The sequence below is a fragment of the Athene noctua genome, chromosome 7 (genome assembly GCF_965140245.1).
Source record: "Athene noctua chromosome 7, bAthNoc1.hap1.1, whole genome shotgun sequence".
NCBI lineage: Eukaryota > Metazoa > Chordata > Aves > Strigiformes > Strigidae > Athene > Athene noctua.
In genome coordinates, this window is record NC_134043.1 from 43,146,445 (window position 1) to 43,172,078 (window position 25,634).

Below are 25,634 nucleotides of genomic sequence, written 5' to 3' on the forward strand. Positions count from 1 at the left end.
ATGTAAGTGAGTGTTCTGTGTTGTGAGTTGTCTCTGGACCAAAGGGTTTTTTTTCATGTGCCTGAAGCTGAGCATGTGTTTGGATGTCCTGGCAGTGATAAGTAACTCATGAGTCTGACTCTAGGTTTTTTTCACAGATCTCAGCAAATTGTTGTAAAACTGGGTGTGTGTCTGAGTGCATTTCCAATTTAGTAATCCATCTAGCATTTGGCTGAGTGTTAAGACTGCATCCATGCTTCTTGCATACTTTTTTTTTTTGACTAAATGCTAGACTTGTGGTACTGGAAGTGTGTAATTGTTCAGCACTTACTTCCTCCTCCTTTCTTCAATTTGAGGGTTTGTTTTGACAGCTAAAATTCTGGTGGTTTTCTGGTTTTCTGCTGGAGTAGAACCTATGAACAGATGTCGTAGCAGAATGTTTGTGTCCCCTTTTAAATAGTGAAAATTCAGTTTCTCCATTAACTCACAGTTTTCCCACCCAGATATTGTAAATTTTTTCTGGATGGCTGTGTATCATCCCAAGTTCCAAATTTTGGTCTTGGTGTAAAGGCTTACTTAAAGGTAAAATACTTAATAATTTTTTATTTGCTGAACAATTGCTTTCATTATTAAAAAATAGTTTTGGTGATTGACTAATGCATATTTTGTGCGTGTCTGATATTTTTCTTGAGGTGGTATGATTAGTTAGTCTTTGTTTCGGAGCAGATTTTTATCCTGTGCAAAGAACTAACGTAATGCTCCATACTTTAAACACTGGGTGCACCTTGCTTGTCATAGGTCTGTCACAGTTTTTGTTGTTTGGGTAGCTTCTAAACCAACATTTCTTAGCGTGTTTGCTTTTAATTAATTTTGCTTGACCCTATTCATGCGCTAGAATGAAACTCTGAGCATGGGGTGACTTTTCTGTGGATTTGCTGCTGTCTCTATTAACCAGGCTCTCATGCTGCCAGCTCCTTTCTCAGTGAAACTTAACACTGGAGTGTGAATTCTTGATGTGAAATAAGTTTGAGATGGTGTTCTTGGGGTGATTCTTGGGGAGTTACCCTATTTTGTGGGACCTACTGTAGTGATTAGGCTTTATTTAGCTATTTAGGCTTTAAATATTAAATTCCAGAAGCTTTAGGTTAAAAGCAGATGGATTGTATGAATTCTTTAGGGACTGCCTTAAACGGTTTGTTGGGATTCCAGCTTACAGGGCGGGTGCTGGCAGGCTGGTTCATGCTGGTGGCTGAGTGCAGGTTCTCGCCAGGCTGCACAGATGCGAGGTCTCAGCCGGCATGTGTGGGAGGCTCGGCTGCTTTCCGCGCATCACTCCTCACTTAGGAGTGGGAAAGGAGAGTTGAGGAAGAGGGATTTAGGGAAGACACTTTGTGATCACATGTGGTTTATGTTCTCGTGTGGTCTTTCAAGAGGTTCATGAGGCATTAGGTGCGTCTAATCATTATTGGCAATAAAAAGGCAGAGAAATCATTCTCAATGCTGTAGGATAAATCCCACAAACTAGACTTTCATTATTTAGCTTAGGTTGTTAGTTTGTTGGTTTTGGTGTTTCAGGTTTTTTTTGGTTTTTAATCTGAGGCCAAACATGCTGGTAGTTAGTATGTAAACTGTTGTTATTTTGAGAAGTTTTGGGGTTTATATTTAAAGGTGCACTTGTTTGCTTTTTTTAAGTTTCAGTGGAACACAAAATAAACTTTGGATTTTGGTTTCTCTTTGGAGAAGTGAGGATTTTTAAAATGCCTTTTTTTTTTTTTTAAACAGAATTTCACAGTCCACTAAGCAAAAAAAATCTCACCTCATTATTGCAGGCTCAGTATTTGTTTCTACAGAAACAGCTGTTGACATTTTTTTTTTAAACTCCTTCTAATTTCTCATATCTCCAGTGGGTTCTAAAAGAACAATTTCCGGAAACCCTTGAAATCAGTAACCTGTGACAAAACAGCAATGTGTAGCGCTACCCAAGCAGCACAGATTGGGAGCACATTGAGAAGTGGGATTATACTTGTTCAGAATATACAAGCGAAACTTCCTTAGATATTGAAGTGATTCATCTGCATTACGATATGTGGAGTGTTTTTTCAACAATTTTTAACTGACAGAAGGCTGTTAAGAGTAGTGTTTTTTTCTTTGTCAATTTAAGTATTTTAGGTGTTTTGTCTGATTTCTCAGGTGCATCTCAGCTGTGTTCTTAGTCTCTATCTAGAGCTGAAAATAACATGCTTTGGTCAATGTTTTGTCTTGATAAGCTATCATAAAGCTTTTTGAAGAGTATATGAGTAACAATATATGTTTTATAAAATTGCTGATTGCAGCGAGTGTGATAGGAAGTGTGAAAACCAGATGATCTGAAGTTTGCAGGTGCCCACTATGCTCTCAGGAGTGACTGATCTATGACTCGACATTCACAAGCTAGTAGTTGTTCGTGAATTGTTCATGTTGATATTTTGACTCCTGAAATTTTACACTGTAAGTAATATATAATATAGTCTGTCACTGACTTCAGCAGTAGGAAATAAAGCAGAAAGCTACTTCTTGGGGGTTGGGAAATATCTGTTAAGTTGTTGGCATCTGATATTGCAGAAGCACAGAGGAAGGCCTGGCAATTTTAAAGAATAGAGAAAGATGGACCATTGGTCCTTTGTGGCACCTGATTCCTGTATGGATCTTCATCGATTCCCCATTCAATACATGTGTATTTGAAACCATGGTTTCAAATAAACATGTAGTCTCCCTGCTCTGTTTTTCCCATCCCTCATCAGTGGCACCTATTTAATATCATTGCAACTTGAGGTGCTGAAAAAACGTGAGGGAAGACAGTGGGTGCTGCCAGGGATGGGTAAGGATGAATAAGTAGTGGCTGTTAAGGTGAATATAAATTTTGGTTTGAGTTGCCCCTGAGATAAGGTTAAAACTGTTGGGGGCCCTAGTGGTGCCACTAGTCATTTGTGCCCTCAACAGTCTTCAAATTCTTGTTGCAACTCAAGCCCATGTGCACTTGGATAAGCATTTGTGGCTCTCAGATGCTATACATCCCTTCTTATAGCATCAGTGAGCAACATCAATACGCAGCTCTGCTTCGCTTCCTGGGTGAGCAGCAAGGGTCTAGTGTCCTCTCCAGAAAGTCACCCGCCAATGTGCTTTTACTTTTCTTCATGTATGCTGGCAGGTGTGAGATACAGTTTGTATGGGGATGGACTAGGCTGTGCTTCACTGTTACCGTGAATTACACTGGTCTTTTTGCTAGGGTAGTGTTGCCAGCACTCTGCAAAGCTGTCATTCCTGGCAGTTTTTGATACAGAGGTTAGGACAATTCCCCAAGTTCATTTGAATAGGCCAAATGCTGCAGGACATGGGTCCTAGTCAATGACTAGTTGGGGTTATATAGAAATTCTTGGGTTTATGAAGTTTTCAGGTTTAAATATTTCAAAATATTTAAGTATTTGCTGCAGTTACTCGAACTTGCGGGTTAGGAATGAAAATAAATTACCTAGACTGCAGTTCAGTATTTGTTTGCAGTTGAGTTTAATATCAGTGCTTCTCTTGAAATTTGAGAAAAGGATAAAGAGTTCATAACAGTTTCTTAACAAGTGAAATGTACTCGGCAAGTACAGAGAGAGTGAAATAGGTTAAAGGGATAGAAGGAGAAAGGAAGTAAAGATGGTTAATTCAAGCCTTACCTTACCTGTTCCTAAGCGCTTGTTCCAGCATTACCATTTTGTCTGTGATCTGCTCCTTGTCTCAGCCCTGTGGGCTACAGTTACTCTCTTACATTAGTGCACATAAAAAGATAATAGGAAAATGAATGTTTTACAAAAATCTGTTTTAATTGAGCACCAAATGCTCAAACAAGATACTGCTGCTTTTGTATCCTGACCAACTGTGGAATTCTCAGTGACAGTGGGGTGGTGCATTTATCTGGTCTCTACCTGCTTGGAAATGCAGCTATAGGTGCTTTAAGAAAAGACATTTTTTAACATACCTGTTCAGTTAGATGTCTTGTTTTCTTTAGCTATGTACCTTTAAAGCAGCAAAACAGCAAAAACTCTGCTCCAGGGTACAGTATAACAAGTTCAATCATAAGCCAGGCTTTTATGGCATAGTTGTGAGCTGTAATACAACATTTCCATAGTGTAGCATGTAGTGTCAAAATAAAAAGGTATTTATGCTCAAGAGTGTGCTTCTAACATGCTTTAAAAGGGCTGTTAGATGGTGTGAAGTAGCTTATCATTAACAGGTGTTATCTTGTATGGGGATTTAGCCAGACATTAAGTATTTCCTGTAACTTTCATGTCACACAGTTCCATCAGACATTTTTTTTTCTTCTCCCTGCTCTGGTTATACTCTAACTTCACATGGGCCATGTAAACTTGGGGTTTTTTTGTTACTTAAGGCTTGAAATTGGATGAAAATTTGGAACGAGGTATTAAAATTTTAAATGTAGAGGTCATTTAATAAATATATTTTTCCTCTGGTTGTGTTGCCACTGATGCATACCGTGGAGCCTTTTAAATTACCTCCCTCAACGCTTTGTAAAAGTCAGATATGAAAGAATTAAAAATTCATTTGAGGCTGTGGTTGTGAGTTTGAGCGATTAAAGGTTGAGTAGTCGGTTCATAATTGTTCTTTGGTAGCCTGACCTGTGTCTTCCCCAGGGTCGCTTGTGCCCTCTTCTGGGCATCGAGTGTTGGTATCATAAAGGACATGATTATCTTCAATCAAAAAATTGAGTAAAATTCAGTGATGGAAAAGCAAAGCAGACCAAAAATTGAAAGAGAACTTGAAGTACTGGCTAATCCTAAAACTTTGCTATTTGCTTTTTTTTTTATTTATTTATTTTTTTTAAAAAAAGTGGAAACCACATTATTTCCAGAGGATGATGTAGCAAATATTCTACTATGGGAATGCTGCAGGGTTAGTTTGGTTTTGTTCTAAAGATGCAGGCTACTCACAAAATAAATTAATCTGCTTTATTTCAGTAACATGTAAGCTTTCACTAGGCCTCTAAATATGAACAGACAGGAGATCTATTATGCCACTACTACTGCTTACCTATCTTCCTCTTAGGTGTTTAAGCAATGGCCATCTTTGTTTTGATTATCTTCCTATATAGCCGGCAAGAAGCCTGGATTTGGAGGGCTGGGTTGCATACTTAAATTTAGGTGGGGGAAGAAAATCAGAATACTGCAGAAATTCACAAGTAAATCCCAGCTGGCCTTGCAACATTTATAATCTGTGGATTTGCAACAGAAGGTGTCAAACAGTATGTATATGTGCATTGAATTGCATATATTGGATTGGATGCAAAGTACTTAATTTGTAGACCAAAATGAAAATATTTTAGTTAAAATAATGCATGTTAGAAAACCCCTAATGGTTAGAGGTATGTGGCAAAGGTACAAAATTCACAATCTTCAGGGGTACTGGTTTTCTGAAAATAGGTTTATTGCAATTGCTTCTCCAAAATGAACTAGAAAGTCTCTGTTCTGAAGTATCTCACAGATTTCAAAACAGCTTGATAAAAATACTCTTTTAAAAAAAGGAGGTTAGGATATAAACAGTAACACTAGTGCTATTCAAGAGGTTGACAGAACCACCGCTGTGGCACAGACCTGGTTCTCTGCTGGTATGTCCATTGATTTAGAGGTGAGACTTTCCTTCTTCACTCCTTTTTCCACCACTTCACACACATGCTGATAATACAAAATTGTCATGTAGATTGAACTACACTGGAGAGGAAGAAGGGTGGTTCAGGGCAAGCTGTCAGTCCTAGTCTTAAATTATACAGGCTGTTTCCCGTTCTGCCACACAACGGTGTGCTGCCACAGACTTCTTGGGTGCTTGTCAACAAGATGCCTTGTCTGTCACTCCCGTATAAGCTGGACATGAAGTCAATGCACTGTTAGTGACTGGCTTGGCTTTTGATGCTAGCTTTTTGGAGTAGGCATCAACTTTTAACCTGTCTCGGGGGCGCAATGGCTTTCTGATCTCCCGAAGTCCTTGTAGGCTGCTGTAGAGTGAATGGCCGGCAAGTAGCATGGTCAGTTCTTGTCACTGGCTTTTGGAACAATATTTGCAGTATTCACAACTATATATGAACTGACTGTACCCTAAACACTTTATGGCTAAGCTATGTATCTAAAGATAAATAGGATTTTAATAGATCTGTAGTGATCAGGCAAAATGTGAAATGCCAGAAGGTTGAAATTCAGCGTCTGGGCTGGTGCTGACAGTTGTCCTTGCTGCTGCTCATGGACATTTACATTTTCATGGCGATGCTTCATGCCGTTCTGTTAAGATATGGATAGTTTTTTCTTTCATTACCAAGAAATTAATTTTCTGGTCTGAACTCACCTATTGGCAATTGCCAGACATGGTGATCATTAAAATATTCCTCTGAAAGGCCAATATTTCTCTTATCGCCTTATCGTAACAATGATCTCCGTTGAGAAAATTACTGTAGCCATATTGCCCTTGAGGTATTAGCTGCTGGATCTACCTGGTGATCCAGGGAGAACATCTTGGAAGGTACTGCAGACTAAGCTGCAGGATGTTGCAGAGCTTATTTTCCCTGAAAAGGATTTCAAAGGCAGACTGCTGTTAACAGCCACACCGGGCAGCTGTTGTGTGAACATCTCCTCCTTCTAGAGCCTGTTCTTGTCCCAGGAATTGGACCTTTGAATTTATTTTCACTTATTTTCTGCAGCTCTTTATGGCATCCTTTTGATACACATAGTAATAGCATCTCTTGCATGTAAAAAATTCATTTTGTTTTATATGGATTCTGAGTGTTTGATCTTAACCTTCCTATTGTTTTAACACTGTGCATCTCTAGTAAACACAATAACCACTGCTATAATGTATCCATGCGTTAGTCACTCCTATCAAAGGCTCGATCCAGTGTGTTTTAACATAAGAAATTATTCTGTTAGATTAAATGCAAAAATCTGTTTTTTCTTTCCCCCCTCTTTTGTTTCTTTTTCTTCCCTCCCACTGTGCATTGTATAGGCTTTTTATTTACTCTGCCAGATTGACAAGATTATAAATGAGAGCTCTGTGTGGAAGCCTCTAATTTTTCATAAGTAAATGAATTAATTTATCATAGCTGTTGTGTTTTATTGCTGTCTCCATGCCAGACTGGCCAGCTTCTTTATTCCCCCTTTTACCTTCTAAATACTGAATCCATGTCATTGTGTTTGACAGCTTTCTGATTCCCCTGTCAGATGCAATTTGGTGCTAATCACATTTTCTTTGCTTAGTGTCAATGATACAGGCCATGCATAATATTTCTGTATGTCCACTTATTTACTTGAAACACAGCTGAAATGTCTTGGGCATTAATCTGATGGAGCTACTACATTGAAATGCAAAGATGATGCTTGAGTAGTAAGATAATGTGGTGTGGCAGATGTGCAGTAGATAACATTGAGGCTAAACTACTGATCTTTACCAAGCTCTAATGCATTTTATTTGTTGTTTTTGCATACCTTTTCATAAAAAAAAAAAAGATTGTAATCAATTCTGGTTCATTAGAATGGTGTCACTTATAAATTAATTCCTTCTCGGTGATCAAATTAGGAGAAAGTACTTCTATTACACACATACACATGCGCACGCACACACCCAGAGCCATCTCCCCCCCCCCCCCCCAATTTTTAAATACAGGCTATATCTTTTTATAAGGTTGTGGGATGAATTTTATATATGTCTACCTTTAATGTGAGTGTTCATGTCTTTCAGTTACTTGTGGTTTGGAATATTTTAACTTCTTGTTTTTCTTTCATACATCTCTGCAGTTTTCAAAGCTGCCGATAAGTAAGTCTTGAATATTTTAAACTTCTGTACGTTCCTCTGGTTTCTGTTACTGAGAGCTAGAGCATGCTGTAGGTCTTCATCTCTTAATTCCTACAAAGGGTGGTTTGCAACACTTTTCCCTAAACTGTATTGAAACTATATTTCGTAGTATATGTTTTCTCCAGTTACCTCTTAATGCTTTTTTTGTGTTTTGAAATCCTTCTCTTACAACAAAGTGAATGTTTCTAGAGAATGTGACGAGAATGTGACCTTTAAACTTAGGTCCTTATAGTGAATATCAAGAATTTGGTCATGTGTTCTTGTTAGTATTTACCTACTGAATTATGCATTTTCTTTGGTTTCTGTATGGTTTTGTGTACTCTGAAATACTGCCGTGTACTCTTCCACTACTTTATAGAAACAGTGGTGGTGGCTTGTGAAAGACCTAACTGCTTTATAGTTGAAATTTATTTATTCCCTCTTTGTAAGAGTGCACTTAAATGGGTGATTTGGGAAAGGATGTAGTGTTGATCTGTCATAAAACAGATGAATTTTGAGAAACGTATATTTTATGAAAAACTTTAGACTATTGTATGCTTGTCAGCCACAAAGACAATTCAGGATGTTTTTTTTCTAACAGCACCTTCTACATATGAGCTTTGCAGCTGAGTGTCTTTATTTTAGAGTGTGTACTGATGTTAGGAGTAAGAGCTTCTGCAGCGTGAATCAGCAGTTCTAAAATGCCCGTCTCTTGGTATGGGAATTCTCTTCCCACACAAAGAAATAAATCCCAAGCTGGAAAACATCCTTTATGGAGAGCACATTGATTCTGCTTAATGATACTTGCATCTCTCCCTAGACGTGAATATATATACTCCCAATAAAGTGTTTTAGCAAGTAATTAAAGTGTAATTACATAGTGGGGTTTCTAATGAAGTTATTTCTTACAGCGGTACAGTTCTGTGTATTCCTTGAGGGCTCAGGGTTCTTGAAACCTGAAGGTTCACCTGAAACCCTGAATAAAGGCTTTCTATTTTTCTTTCAATTGCCGTTCTCTTTATGTAGAATCTGCTCACTTGTGCTTGAAACAAGCTGGACCATGAAGCTGAAGTTCTTTTTCCTTTGAAAAGGAGCAGGTTAAAATTCCTTACTGCTCTTTGCGGCAGAGGTGCTTACATTGACCCACAGGGATGGTGTGTCCTATTTGATAGTGCATGAAGCAGAACCTTCAGTTCTGAGATGTTTCATTCATTTTGTGGTCAGTCGTAAGTGATTTGACATAGCACATCAGTTCTCCTGTACGTAAAATTAAGATAAAGATTTTGTAAAGAGCTTGAACTATTATTGACAGAAAATGTTGGTAAGGAAAAGAAGATAATTTCATGGTTGTATGAGTAACCTGGGACTTGAGGGAGAAAAGTAGGCTTAATTCCAGGTTTGTCATGGATATGCTGTACTATCTTGGATAAATCAGCTTCACTGTGCCTTCATGTCCATTTGTGAAGTAGGAATGATAGTTCCGCCGTCCTTCACAAGTGTTCATTAAATATATGTGTATATACACACGTGTATATGTGTACACTTTTGTACTTGGTTATTTTTATGATGTTCCATTGTCAGTGTATTAGATATGGAGTGTGCTGCTAACAACAAATACGTTTAATGAAACCAGTGCAGTTTGTCTGCTGGAGATGTAGGATTTAGGTACTTCAAATTAAGGAATTGGAATATAGCTGTTATGTATTTTTTGTTTGTGGAAATAGAAAATGTTTAACTAATGACATGAATATGTCATCCATGAAATACGGTGAAATTCTTCATAGTGTCTTATACTGTTTATATTAGTAAAAGTGTTGAATAAAAAAAAATAATTGTTGAATAAAAAAAATAATTAGATGCCTTATAATTCCTAGCAAAGGCTGTTTGCTAGCAGAGCTGCTAATTTTTAGTCCCTATTTCTTTTTAGGACACCTTAATAACATTGGTATATGCATTAAATTTTATAGATTATCAGTTTACTTTGTTGTTAAAGGCATCTGAATCTATATAATGATAGTGGATCTAGAACTGGGATTTTGTGGTACTTTAAAATCAATTTACCTCATGATTATAGGACAGTTCATAGTATATTTGATTGTGGACATAAATGCTCTTTATTTTTTTTTTACTTATACTTTGGTTTTGTTTTGGAAGATACTGGAAAGTTTTCCAAAGTATATGAACTGAGTATATTCAGCCCTTAGTCTCTATGATGAGATTCCCCGTGGTGATGATTAATCGGTGACGTGAACATTTGTAAGGAAATAGTCGAAGTGTCAAACTTTTCAGAGGGGCTATAACTGGTTGGTGGGCTTCATGGTCATAAGATGCGGAAAAAAGTATCTGCCATATAGATAAATCTGCCTCCATTAGTGACTCAGATGATGTGTTTTTTAACAATACCTGAGGAAATACTGAGTGACTTACTGAATGTTGGTGAGCCTGTGATCTGGTTGGATGTACAGTACATCTTAGGACAATTCTAATAATGTGCTGGGAGATTCATAGACTAATCAAGCTGATCAACACATGTCCGATGAGGCAAACTAATGGTAGACACCTTCAAGGGGGAGTGGGCTATGACGACAACAGTGATGTGCTGTGAACTTTCATGATTTCTGTTTACATAGCATTGATTTGAGAATCTTGAACTGGTGGATTTGTATAAAAGAGAATGGAAGTTGTGTTGAAAATGTATTTATCACACAGGATCTAGCTCTCATTTGCCCATGTTCATCTAGGAATAAAGTCACTGATAGGGTGGTGAAGTGCTGTTTGTGTGCCTGAAAGCTGGAGTGTAGCTGTTTGCTTGGGATCCTCCCTTTGATATGAAAGGGCAGGCTACTTGACTGTTCCCACTAACAGGATCACGTACCATCATATGCAGTAGAGAGAAGCATGTAAAGGAAAGTTTTGACAGTACAGGGTACACCTGGGCAGGTAACTGAGAATGTTCCAAGCGCCTTCTTGGGCTCTTCCACCTGCTGGCAGGCTCCTGGCTGGCACCTGCTGCATTGGTGCAGTTGAAAGTGAAACGTGCTCCTTGTATGCAGAAATGCTTTTTTAAACTTCCCCTTCCAAAGTACCATATTATGGCTTTAAAGGAAACCATCTAGAGACTTGCTAAAAATGACTGATTGGTTTTGAAGGCTTGCTAAAAACACTGAGATGGGGGAAACCCTGTCAAGGTTGTCCTTCAATAACATGTACTTGTGTACCTGATATGAAATGAAAGTTGAAGCAGAGTGTGTTTGGTGCTCTTGGAGATGGAAACTTTCAAAAAGGGTTAGGCGCATAATAACATCAGTAGTTGTTGCCTCTTTTGTTCACTTTTAATGCAGCTGCTAATGGATTTGTTAATTTTTATTTTTATTTTTTAAAAAAAACCCCACAACAGTTAATGTGAGAATTAATATCTGATAATGGGGACCAAGAAATCTTTGAATGTTAATGGCATTGTGCGTGCTCTCTACCCCTTTATATTTGCATTCTAATAGGATTGGAATATTTTAATGGCATTAAAAAAAAACTTCTGTAAAGAGATTGAGTGTGGGTAAATCCTCGGTGATGCACTTTTGGATGAGAAATGTGGGTCGTCAATTGATTTCACTGTCAGCATAACTGTGTTGATTGCAGAAGGGAAAGGTGCTTTAGTAGTTAGTAGGGTTATGTCCTGAGATCCTGTTTCCTAACTGGAGAGTGAACTGACTGAAGTCTAAGTGATTGAAAAGTAAACAAAAGTGTATTTGAAGTAATTGGATTGGAATTAAATATATTTCTACATTTATTTGACAGAATCATTGATTATCAGTGATTGATCTCCACTAAAATGTTGATGTGCAATTAAATGTCTTTACATTAAATTCAACACTTCTTATAAAGAGGAAAATGCATTATATGCATATTTATGCAATGATATTTAGCATACATTTATTCAGAGTCTTAATTTTTACATTTAGCTTAGGAAATGCTGAGTGACAGTTCTTATTTAGTAGAATATTAATTTCTTCATGGCTTGTGTCAAGCTAGTTTTAGTAATTGAAGTTCAATTAAAGCTGCGGAGAACTAAAATGAATTCTAGTTAAGAAAAAAATGGGAAACGTTTTGGATGTGTATTGGGAAGAATTTTGCATTTAAAGCTGATATATTGAACAGAAGCCGTTTGCAGATGATGCATAATAGACTATGCAGCTGATAAAGTAGATGAGACCAAGAGCAGTCTTTCAGGGTCTTGGAGCTAATGGTGCTCAGCTCTTGTATTTAGTTTTTATTCGGAGGCTGTAAGAAAGTAAGACTATTAAGCTTCCTGGCTTTTCAGTTCTCAGCTGATTTTTCATTTTGAATGAATTTATTGTTGAATTGAATTGCCTAGATAAACTGAAATGAGAATATATTCGTTGCCAAGAAGTGGCAGCCACGGCTGTCAGAGCTCGTCATTTTATCTCTTCAGGAAGCTCTAGCTCCATGTGGTTAGCTCTAGGCTTTCCCCTCTTCAATAGCTTGAGTTTCCTTAAAATGTTACAGGGGAACATGCAACTTGGGAGCAATCCTGTGGAGGGTAGGAATTGGCTGTGGAATCCTGATCCTTTTTTTAGTCTAATTTACATTATTTTACAGATTACACAGCAGCCTTATCTCTCTCCATACTGCCAAGTTGTGGTTGAAGAGTAGATCAGAAGTGATTAGTATGAATTACTATAATCCTGGTGGAATGGGTGCTGGGTCAACAGAAGCTGCTGAGTTTCTTGATAGAGTCTGAAAGCATGGAAGGAGAGAAGTAGCTAGCAGGCTAGCAGAAGCCTTCTAGTAATTATTGTGATGACTTTGGACTGGAGCCCAGGGGAGAGGATGGAGCTGCCTTTCTTGCCTCTCCCCTGTGCTAAAGGCCTGAAGGTCAAGAGGCCAAGGACTAATTAGTTATTAGTAGACTACTGACATAGGGAAGGATCAGCAGACTGGAATCACAGCTCTGCAAACATCATTTTGATTAAAACCTGTATATTTTTCCCAGGTAACCCAAACAGAATGTATAGGAGAGGCAAAGAGCAAAAATAAGTGTTTACCACAAACTTAACCAGAACTGATGTTTAGTGTGCATAGTCCTTGTTTCATTTTTGTTGTAATGTCTTTGTGTTTGATTTGTGTTAGTCTAACTTAATTAAAACTAATTCAAGTTCAAATGCAACTGTGAGGAAAAAACCCTAGTCTTTTATGCACCCACAGTGATTAATTCTGTTTTGATATCCCATGCAACAGATACTTGGCAGATTTTCCCCTGTCTCTTAATATCTCTGAGGAGTAGATGAACTTCTGTTGTTTTCTGTTCCTCAGCTTTTCTGAAATCCCTGAATCCCTGTGCAGGGAATGCCTGGAGGGTGCAACTTAAGAGCAACCAAACTGAGCCTGGCCTTTGGGCTCCAGTCTGTGGTCTGTTGGGCTCAGACTGTGTGGTGCCCTGAATTAACTTTTAGATTAAAGTTAAAACTGTGAGAGGAGGGACAAAGGAGTGGCATCCCCCTTTAACATCTGACTCTTCAATTTGTGTCAAAGTAGATAGTGAACATCCTTGGCAGTTTGGCAGTTGTGGCTCCCATCCATCACTGTGGAGTGTGTTGGTTTGGTTTTTGGTTGGTTTTGCCTTGGTTGGGGGTGGTGGTGTGTGTGTTGGGTTTTTTTTTGTTTGTTTAAAGTAGTTTGGGCACTCAGATCTTTAAATCAGAAGTGAAGTTACTTTGGGGGATCTTTCCAAAGACCACTGTCAAATTCTGCAGTGTATGTCTGCTGCATTTCTAATAAAAAGCTATTTAACTTACACTGGATAGGAACCCCTGAGACTTGATTTCAGCTAAGTGTGAAAAAACACTCTTAGTCTCTTGGAAAAAAAATAATTTGACTAGAGGATAAGGATCCAAGGCAGCATGAATATATTTGTTAACTTGTCTGAAACTTTTTTTTTTGTGGATTTTTTTTTTTTTCCTTGGGTTTTGTAAAGCCTAGGAAGCCTCAAAGAACAGTGTGCCATTATGAAAGTGTGGCTTACCTGAAGGGGACTGAATTCTCAGTGTGGTGTAGCCACAGAAGAATGGAAAGCTCTATGCATGGAGAAACTGCTTCAGAGGAGCAAGAATGTCACTTTCATAATAGGGTGGCAGTTTTATTTTTCTTATTGGAAGAAAAAAAATGTGTTAAAAAATCTTCTATAAAAATAGGCAAAGAACTGAATCAGTGTTTTTAGCATTTTCTACCAACTTGAACATTCGTATATTTCAGACCATTAGAATAATGTCAAGTAACGAGGTCATATGGCAGTGAGGAAGGCAAATGTGATTCTACTGCGAATCCATTCAACTACTAATAGTAAATCCGGGAAAACATGAATTCCCATTTACAGGGTCTGGTGAGACCTCAGCACAGATAGGTCAAGGAACAGGAATGTTAATTTTTCTGAAGGAGGCTAAAATACTTGGCTAGTTGTGTGGCTTCAGTTTTGATGACTCTTCATGATATTCAAGATGTTTGAAGAATCATGACGACTGAATCATTTGGGGAGAATTTTCTATTAGCTGAAAGTATTTTACGCCTCTCCCATTGCGTTGTTTGTTGAGTAGTTTAGCTTACTTTTGAAAGTGGAGCCAGGTATATCATTCACTTTGAGAGGTTTTTTTTTTTAATAAAAAATGCTTTGCTTTATGAATAGGTCCCTTTATAATTTGTAATGAGGAATGGAAAATGGATGAACAAGCTTCTCTGAAAAATCACATTTGAGATTTCTGAGTAATGATCTGAATGGTCTGAAGTCATTTATTCCCAAGACATATCACTGTTTTGCAGAGTATTCAAACTACTGTAATCAAAATTAAACTGTGCCCTAAGCATGAAGAAATTTTATTTAAAAAGAAAGCTTCAGAACACATTAAAGCAGTATTTCAGAGTAACAGGCATCTGTTAATTCAGTTCAACTTCTTGGTTGAATATATTTTTCAGTGTTTTTTATTATCTAACAAAACGGTTTAGTTTAATTAGTGTAGGTAAGAAATCATGCTCAGTATTTTGTGGTCTGTTCATTCAACAGGGGAGTTTCCTTTTCTTTCAAAGCTTTTCTTACAGAAGAGTCTTCTTGAGAAATGTTAACATAATTTTTATCATAATTCAGAGGTCAGACTTGCATTCCACATTTTTATAGCTAAATGTTACAAAACTCTTCATCATGTAAATGATCAGCACTATTCATAATAGGGCATTGAAATTCAGCCTTGGAAATGAGGATCATGTCAAAATCCTTCTAGCAAGCAATTATAGTCTCACTTACGGAAAAAGTACTTTGGTTTTATTTTTGGATTCTATACTGTTGTGGAAGGACAAGAACGTACCGAGTGTTGTAATGTTTTGAATGGTTGTTATTTTTTCTTGTGTATTCTGTTTTAATAGGGATGTGTTCATATTTGAATGACAAGTACCGATGCGTGGGTAGTAGAAGGGTACATACGTGAGATCTCGCAAACAAATTTCGTGTCCAAGGGATGCATAACATGCACACATACATACATAGCTGCTACTGACTTTGCAAATGCCAGTTTTTCAGTTGTATTCTGAATTCTAACTCTCAGAAAACCTTGAAGTAGGATGTTTAATTTTACTGTGGATCTTGAAGATGATGTCAGCATTTAATTTGTTTACTAAGAAATTAAGAAACTTAACTATGAAATTGTGCTGTGGGCAGCTAATGCTAGGGTAAAAAATGACCTAAATTTATAACATGTGGATCATTCTTTTAAGGAGTGTAATGAGCAAGGCAGCAGTAGGATGTCTGTTATGAACTGATTGCTGAAATGAGTAATTGTCACTGAAGGGTTTTTTGTTATTGCCAGAGCTGTGACTATCTCTGGAAATTTTACTTTTAGTTCCATTGTTTTCACAGTAATGGTGCATTAAGATGTCAAGTCAAAATATTTTTTTTCTAGTCCTTCTGTTCTGGTAGTTCATTTGGGAATGGATATTTCTGGAACTGCAGTGTTTGAAACCACCACGCTTCTTTTAAAGTTTCTGAATATTTCACAATTCTGTGTATTACTGATCTTGTAATGTGAGAGAGCATAACTTTATAGGTTTCTTCTTTAGTTGTTGTAGACTTCTTAAACTGGTTTGCCTTTAAAAAGGGCAGAAAACACAGTTGTTCTGTGAGTGACAATGACTGACTTTGTTAATGAGTATGATAAAACAAGCCGTGTGAACTAGCCAATTACTAAATACATACTGAGGATTTTGGTGATATTCCCATTGCATTTCTGTTAAAACTTCTTTCCTTCTTCTGTTCTTCTCTGTCTCAAATTTTATGCCTAAAAGGATCATGGCATTTAGGAGCTTGCTTTAGGGACGTGGTTGCTTGAGGTCAGGGTCAGTTGAAGCATATAGGGTTATGACTCTTCTGAAAATGAGTTCACTGTGTGAAAGACAAAAGGTGTTTACTTTCTGCTTTTTCAAAGGGATATGTATGCATTATTATAATACACTAGAAACCCCCTAGGATTACTGTTTATTGACAGAATTAATAACAAACTAGTAGAGACTGATAGCGTTAGTTTATCATTAGGGACAGACCTTTCCTCATCAAGGTGACAACCAGCTTTGTAAGCTTACTTTTGTCTTTCTAGAGCCTGACATATAAACTGTCAGATACAGGGCAAATAATGCAGTCTCACTAAGCTAGGCATCAGTAAGAATAGGACTCTTGGCAGTTGTAAATACTGAAATGTTTTTCTGCGTAGACAGAAACATAGTGTGAGAACTGTATGACGTGTGGCAACATCCCAAGATTTATCAAGCCTGTCTGTACTAATGAAAGTTGTTGTGTTGTTATGTTGTACAGATGGTTTTACACTTTCTGATGGGTTTTACAATTCGAGTCTTTTTTGTGCTGCCTTTTTTTTTTTTTACTTCCGAAGTTCCATTCCCCCATCCCATAATGTCCTCTAAAAAGATCAAAGCCATTTTAAAGCAAATAAACAGCTAATTCACATGCTGTCAGTGAGTAATTGTGGCCAAAGCAAAAGCTTATTTTTGCACATGATGTATGCTGTCAAATCAGAGGGGGGGGGGGGGGCGCAAAGTTCTGGGGTTTTTTGATCTTTACAGCTAGGAAGGCTAAATGTGCATTCATGTGGTGAGCAGAAGCACAGTCATCAAGTCAAGGGAAGCATTTCATCCCCCCTGTTTGGCACTTGTGAAGCCATGGCTAGCATATTGTGTCTAGTGTTGGTTTCCTTTGTGCAAGAAAGACATTGACCTACTTGAAGCAAGCTGAGCACAGGGTCACCAAAATGTTCAGGAACTGAACACAAGAGGTGTGGTGAGAGGGTAAGTGAACGTCATAGGATAAGGGGGAATCTTACTGCTGTTTACAAGTTCTTAATGGAAGGGTGTAGAAGAGAGTACACCCTACCTTCTTGAATGTGTGCGGTGAGAAGACAAGAGTTAATGGACATTAAGTGGTCATGAGGAAGACACTAATAAGATATGAGAAACTTCCCCCCGACCCCGTGAGCGTAGTCAAGCACTGGAACAGGTGCCCACAGACTTGTGAAATCTTCACCCTTGGAGATACGCAAAACTGGGTTGGTCTCTGAGCAACGTGAGCCAACTTTAAAGTTTGAGCTAAGTGCCAGTGCGGCCCTACGTTGAGTGAAAGACTGAAGTAGTGACTTCCAGAGGTCTCTTCCAGCCTGAATTGTTCTGTGGGCCCTACTCATTAGACTGGAATCTGGAAAAGATGGTAAAGTTGAAGTGCTTAGTTACAAATACAGAATGCTTATTAACATCAAAAACGATTGCCTAGAGTATGAAGAATCATGCAAATTCCTAAGAATTTCGAGCATACCCTGTGATCTTACTGACATGGTATAATGTCTCTTCACCGCAGTTTACTTTGGTTTAAATTTCTGAGGATTTTCACATGTTTATATAATCTGAAGGTTAACAAGCTGTCTTGGAGGACTCCGCTTCCTTAAATTTTATATTCATTATATGCAGTTGAGACACTAGAAAAGAGAGAACAAGTGAAAATTGTTGGTACTGCAAGTACATCTGACAGTGTACTGAAGGCCAGTGCTTCTAAGTAGGGTCAGAAGCAGAGCAGTTACAAGAAATGATGATGGGCTCCCTAAATTCATTTTTTCCCACCTCCCTCTCAGCCCTGTGAGTTCCTATATCCAGATCAGATGTGACTGGAATGGGGAAAGCTAGTAGGGAGCAGTCTCTCTCTTGCTTCCCTGTCAGCTTCTGCTCCTTTTATACAAAGCTGTGCAGTGTTTCAGCCACCTTAAATGGCATCATAGTGATCAGGCAGCTAATGGGGATTTGGGAAAGTCCACAAACATGCATATGGATGGGCTGAAACTATGCCCAGGGTATGAGCAGAGTGGGAAGGAAACTACTGGAAAGGAGGCCTGAGGGTACTGTGGGTGCTGGCAAGTGTGAATCCACATGCCTACAACCACCTTGCACATGATTCTGTCCTCTCTGGATTGATGCTTGTTTGTACCCGCTTGGGGTTCCGTAGAAACCCTGTTGAAAAACCCCCAGCAATGAGACAGCTTGTGAGTCCAAGAGCTGCTCCGTTTCTTCTTGCAGCTTTGTCTTTAACTAAATGCTCAGCAGCAGTCCACTTAGACATTTCTTTGTGTCTTAAATCGGGAGCGCCCAACAGGCTGGATTTTTACAACAACCCACCAGGACTTCAGAAGCATCTGGAAGGGGTGAGAAGGTTGGAAGAAGAGGTCAATGGAGTTTGCTGGAGAGGTCTGCTGAATAGCAGGCAAGGTGCCTGCTAAAGTAGGAGTGGGCTGCAGGAATGCCTCGTGCTGCCGTAGGAACTGGGAGCAGTTTGAGCTCTCCTCGTCCGGCTTTCCACCCCTTTGTGTTGCTTTCATGTGTGACTTGGAGTATCCAGCGTTACTGTGTGTTCTCTGTTCAATAAAGATGCTCATTCTATCAAGTGGTTTTTATGCTATTATCGGCTTGTTTTATTGTGTGTTCCATAGGAGGTTTGTCAATGGAATTGGACTAAGCTGTTAATTTAGCATTAAAGTAGTATTTTAAGGCAAGATAATTCATATTATGGAATTACTATAATTCATATTACAAAAGTGAACTTTTATTGATGCTTACCCACAATATAGTAACTGTTACTTGCATTTCTAAAGATAGACTGTCGTATTTCAGATATCATGGCAGAGTAAATTTTTCCTTTTCAAAGACTGATTACAATAAGTGCGTTTAACAAGCACGGTCCTAGTAAGTGATGTAGTCTTTGATATTAGTATCTACTTTTTTAATAGTAACTGTTACTTGCATTTCTAAGGATAAACTGTCTTATTTCAGATATCATGGCAGAGTAAATTTTTCCTTTTCAAAGACTGATTACAATAAGTGCGTTTAACAAGCACGGTCCTAGTAAGTGATGTAGTCTTTGATATTAGTATCTACTTTTTTAATAGTAACTGTTACTTGCATTTCTAAGGATAAACTGTCTTATTTCAGATATCATGGCAGAGTAAATTTTTCCTTTTCAAAGACTGATTACAATAAGTGCGTTTAACAAGCACAGTTCTAGTAAGTGATTTAGTCTTTGATATTAGTATCTACTTTTTTATAGTACCATTTTAAATGGACTCTCCACAATTAGCTCATCTTCAGTAAGGTCCATATAAATGAAAGTACTCAGTTTCAAGGTAAACAGAAAGGAAATAATCAGTCTTGCATTTTACAGTCCCCCTGCCATTTGTTTTTTCACTTGGATAGAGAAAGAATAAAAACAAAGGGCAGTCGTTATCTAGCAAAACTCAGAAGCTCTTTCACGTGAAAACATAATGAGTGTGACAGGCTACAAATAGCATTGAACATGAATCTTTTGCAGAAGAAAGGAGGAATGTCCTTTGCTATATTTACTTCAATCAACCCTAATAAGGCTTGTTTTATGTGTTTTATGCATCCACCATCATAATTATAAATCCTTGACATTTTAGCACTAGCATTTATATCTGCCGGGGAAGCTACCAGAGTCAACCCTCAAGGAATGTCTGTATTGTTACTGTGGATCTCCATAACAGCTCTCAAGTAGTTACTAAGTGGCTTAAAAAATTACATCTCAGTCATGCTTGAAGGGCTCATCAAACTTTGCCACAAATATCAGTGTTAAGTACCCAATCAGCTGCATTGTTTGAAGTACAGTCACGTGTGCCCACGAAGGAATAGGTTGGACAGGAAGAACTAGTATAGAAGGTCTCATCAATCAGGTAGATTTTTTTTTTTTTATTTTTTTTTGCCATGACCTTTCAAAAAAAGAAAAGCAACCCCCAAACCTGCCAGTTCAGCTACAGGGAAATAACAGGAAGATAAGGATATCTTTTGTTTTTCTGTGTGTGATCAAATCAGCAGCTAGACTTTGTGAAAAGTGTGCACAAAAGGGTTTTCTCAGGCATTATTTCTTAACACAGTTATACTTTTTTAACCTCTGTAGAGTAGTTGAGGGCCTTCCCAAAACAGCAATTAAAATAAAAACACACACCAAAAGATAGAAAAGAAATTATATCAGGCTGTTAAGAAAATCTTGGTGATCTGGAAACTCAGGTTCATAAATTTAGCTAGCTACCCAAATTCAGTGATAAGACTGAGAGTTAATGCAAGACTTGTAGTAACAAAGCAGTCCAGAAGTTTTGATCTCCCAGAAATAATGGAGAGTTTGAACCTCCTCCCATGACTGTAATGTCAATAACCACAAATCTAGTAAATTCAAGTAAATGCAGTCAGCATATTTCTTCAGCAAATAAAAATCCCATTGGGTGACTGATAGTCCCATAGCTAGCCCAGGCACAGCAAGAGGGCTGGAGAAGGAGCTCCAGAGGCTTAACATGCAGTTCTTTCTTTATATACTGCTGTCTCTAATTAATTCTCTTTTAGATGTAGTAAGTGATGGGCAAGAAGAGTAACTCCAGATTTCCTGGGAAGTAGATACGCTGATTAAAATGTGAAGACTGGAAACAATTAGTATCTCACTGTTTGGACAAATTTTCACAGCTTAGTGATAATATGAAAATCTCAGCTTAATTTATGAAGAAAATTTTTTTTTTTTAAAGTATCTCTGCTTGCCATAGCACCCATTTATGGTGAAATACAAACATTTGAAGCATTTGACAGGATCGAGGACCTCCAGTGGGCCTGTGCATTTAAACCTCACAATTCCGCATATTCCACCCTCAGTTCTTAATTTTGTCCCCTGCTCTGTCCCTTGGGTTGTGCTAAAACTTCATTGTCACGTGGGTAAGGATCCTCCCCTGTTACCAGGACACTCCTTTCCCACGGAAGGAGCCGGGACTTGGGCTGGGTCTGGTCTCTCTTGTTTTAGGGATGATGCTTCTTTTCCTATTTCGTATTTTCCTTGTATCTTTGAGATAAGTTTTGAGATCGCAGGCTACCAGTGTTTATACTGTGTGCAGTAGGATTCTGTTCTTGGCTACTTTTAGACAGTATCAAAAGAAATCTGAACAATAAGGGTAGGAAAAGCCAGGTAGTCTTCGGGAAGATACTTTGGTGTATGTAGTTTTGGCATGTAGGTAAACAAGATGAGCTGATCACTATAGCTTTCATGTAATGTATCTGTAATTTGTTTTCATATGTAGGTGTGAAGAAGGAAGGCTGCCATATGGTGTGTATATTGGTAATTTTCCTTGACAGCCTTTATTTTAAGTTAAAGAAATTCCAAGGCAAACTATTATGCAAGAATACCATTTCAAATACTTATCAGTATATACCAGAAGAATGCCTTGAAAGAACATTGAGGAAAGGCTGTAGAGCTCCAGGAAAGTTTTAAATTGAAAAATTAAAGAACGCTTTCATCCATTTTTGAGTTACCCTAATTACCTTAGTTCTGTCTATATTGCACTGTTACCAGTCTTTCATCTTTTAACCATTTGAACAGGAGTCTTTTATAAGTAATATATAAAATCTGATTTTACATTAATGAGTTTGTGGAGTTCTGAGATAAATTCCACAGTGGTGTTATGAAATTTTTTTGTTCAACATATGGTACAGCTTTACTTTCTTGCCTCAATCTAAAGTGTTGTCCCATTGTGGGCATAAGTTAAAAGTATAATCCGTGCCTGTAGAAGAGTTTCTGTTAGTAAGATGAACACTCTGAGAACTGCAGAAACATTCCTGGTGTTGTGTTCAGACTTCATAACATGTATCTTACGAAGCTCTTATCGTGCTGTCATGGGAGCAGGGACACAAACGTTGGTACATCTTCATTAAATGAGACAGAGATACATCACTACTGCAAGATTACAGACAATGGTAGTCTAAGGGGATGTTAGTGATGTGATGACAGAAATTTGCTTTGTATGGTTCACAGAGCTGAAGCACCTGGTGATGGAGAGTTGCTTTTCTTCCTGGTTTAGTTCCCTGAACTGACTCACTGTGGGTCTAGGAAGGTTTCAGACTTTGAACTTAAGATGGCCTGGTGCAAACTGCTGACTGAAGAAGTAACTTTGCCTTTATCTTGTGTTGGTGCTGGTGCTCAAATGTCTTAGATGGCTGGAGTGAAGAAATGACAAAACACATAGCCTTGCTGAAACAAAGGAGAAAAGAAAGAAAGAGGAGAGGATCCCTTTTCCCTTTTTGCATTGGTCATATGTAGGCTCCTGTCAACTGCAGCCTTTCCCCATCTGTGTCTGTTTGTGTCTGAGGAGAAATGAAGTTCTGATCTTTAAATATTTTTTTCTCATTTTACTTTGAACTTTGCTGTATTCTGGTATCATTGTGTCACATATAGAAACAGCGTGTGTGTTTCTACCTCTGTTTTGTATGTGTAGGGGCAAATACAAGATTATTCCTACGGATCCCAAACTGAGGGATCAGAGAACGAGGTAATGTGATGCTGTGATGACTGTCATTTTCTGCAGTAGCTTGAGCCATCACTTCTCCTTATGTCACAAAGTTTGGCGAAACAGTCACAGAGCTATTCATTCACCCTTCCTGACAGCTCTTTTGTTAAGGTGCGAGTGCTTTGTGTGAAAAGTCTTTACTATTTGATCCAAAAAAGGGAAAGGTGTTTTGCTGCATCATTTTATAAGTAACTAATAATCACTCCCACAGGGGCACTGGCTGTCAGAAGTATAGATATGGTTAAAAAACCACAGACTTTTTCTTAAATGAACTTTAGAAGTCACGGACAGGGAATATCTGAACAGGAAACAAACGTGTCTTGAACAAAACAATTTTACTACCTTTGTGGTCCATAGTGAGAGAAGAATGTAAATAAAATTTTGAATGTGAAAACAAATTAAGAGGAAAAGTTGCCATCCAACTTGAATGAACAATTTAATACAAGTTGAACCTTTATTCCTTGTTGTGCTTTTGAATATATCATTTCAGCTGTGGAAAATTGCGTCTTTTCAATCATGTACTGATGCTTGCCTAAGACTGAGAACTTCTCTTAGTGATTTTATCCTGACAGTAATTGAAAGCTGATTAATTTAATTGTAAGCAAGCTTTTATTATACCTTCCTTAGTACCTTGTGTACATGCCTAGTGTTTGGGGTCAGAAAGGAAATAGTAGTGTCTGTTTTCTAATTCAGTACAGACAAGCTAGTAAAATATACAGGTTTTAACCTTATTAACAGTAATCTAGTTGTCAAAGTTGTAGTTTGAAGAGAGAAATAATTATGAAACCTTTTATTTAAAATGATGTATAGGGCAATGGAGAGTCAGCTGTTTCTGCTTTAACAGACAAGTGCCTTAAAGCAAGATCTGTAAAGTTCTGCTATTTGTTCAAAGGTGAGGATGTTTTTCTTTGAAGTTCTGAAACTCCATGAAATTGTTTGTGTTTAGTTGAGCTTAATTAGTAAGGACTAAACCAAACCTGTTGCAATTTCGGTTTGGAAGGACTTCATTTTACTGTTCCTTGTGTGTAGGGTGTATATCCCAGCACATGGTGATGCATGGCCACAGTGTATGTGTATGAGCTGCGTGCTTGAATACGGTTCTGCAGGTGTCTGCAAACAGGAGTGACAGCAAAGCTACTGCAGCTGGGGCTTATGGAGGTGAGTGCAACTCATTTGGGAAGGACTCAGAGCCCCTGGAAAACGTTCCCGTGGGAACAGAGGTAGGGGAACAATTGTGGGGAATTTTTAAATGAAACCTTGCATCAGTTTTCTGTTATCTTAGTGGCCAGTAATTCCCTGGTGCTCAGCCCCTTTCAGTTAGTAACGTCATTGCCCGCTATTGGTATTTACCTATTTTTTTGTATATGAAGGTTGATCTTAATTGAATGTGTGTGTGTTGCTTTGTGTGTTTGGGAATATAGTCACATAATTTTTACATAATCTCGTTTTACTTTTCTGCAAGCTTTGCAATTGAAATACCAGTAAACTACTGAAAGAGCTGTGCCATAGGACACCAAAGAAAGTTAAAATTTGGCAGTACTACATTGCCTTGTTAATAAGCTTGCCACTTAAAGATCAACAAAAATGCTAATAAAATAGAACTGTTCGTTATTGCTGCCTTGTGTTGTGACTACGTCGGTATCAGTAGGGAAGAGCTCAGTACTCAAAAATGACAGATAAGTGCTAAATTTTGATAATGTATTGATTGTCCAGGTCACTGGTAGGTTAATAGAGATTACAATAATACTGAGTTGGAAGGAGTTTACCTAAATGGAAATACATAGATGTCTTTCACAGTAAATGTTGATATTATTTAAATAACATTTTTTAAAAAGGAGATGCTTGAGTACAGCAAGTGTACAAAACCACAACAGAGCACCAGCATAACTTCTACAGTTTAAAAATGTCTAGAGTAATATTTTGATAAGTTTAAGAAAAAAAAATCAGCTGACCTACTGAACTCTCAATATTTATAAATAATGAACTGTAAAGAATAAACTAGTGTTGCAAACAATGTTGTTGTCATGATCTGTTTATGGGAGATTTCTTAATGTGTTCTGAAGCTCTTTTCCATCAGAAGAGGTTTGAAGTCTGATGTAATTAAAGAATTTTCTATACTGGAAATGAGAAATCAATTACTACAATTATTTTTGAATAGTTAATTTACATAACTTTAATTGTATTCCTTTCTTTTGAAAGGTTGAAGCTGATAGTCTATAATACTTTGATTGATTAGCAGTGTATTTATACATGTTAGAATTGCTACTGATAAAGATGCTTCTGCAACTGCAGTCCTGAGGAGTTCTCTCCCAAATAAACTTTTTAGAAAACAAATGACTGTTTATTCGGTTGGTGAGGGAAGGCATTGCACCTTTGCTACCTCCACATGGAGTACTGAACTATCTCCTTTCCACACTCTAAAAAATGGGACTTCAGATCACGTCACTCATTTAATGGTGTGTTCCAAACTGTAAAGAAATACATTTTCCTCATTTTGTTCAATCTGTCAAAATAGTGCTTAGGTGTAGACTAGGGAACTGCGAGCTTTTCGCTGAAGTCACTCGAAGACTGACAGCAGTGAGAAGCTTCTGGCTTTCAGACGGGCGTGAGGCCTGTGTGGTTTAGCTCGGATGAAACCTTCTGGCCCCTGGCCAGGCTCTGTGGCGGGTGTTTGCCTGCTGTTGGCTTGCGCCTCTGCCCTGCCTGCTCCAGCACAGAGTATGGAAACAGAGGGCTGGCGTGGGTAGGGCTGGGAAGGGCTTGGTGACGGAGGTGTCTCTTTCTCCTGACTGCTGCCGGAGCTGGGAGGAGAGGAGCTGGTGTGTCTCCATCTGCTGAACTTTCTTCATAGGTGAGTGAAAGGGGCAG

At 38.1% G+C, this 25,634-nt stretch overlaps 1 protein-coding gene across 1 annotated transcript in view; it reads left to right on the forward strand.

Moving 5' to 3' along the window:
* PARD3B (par-3 family cell polarity regulator beta) overlaps positions 1–25,634 on the forward strand; it is a 427,129-nt gene that overhangs the window by 103,002 nt on the left and 298,493 nt on the right. The gene's annotated exons all lie outside the window — the stretch shown is intronic.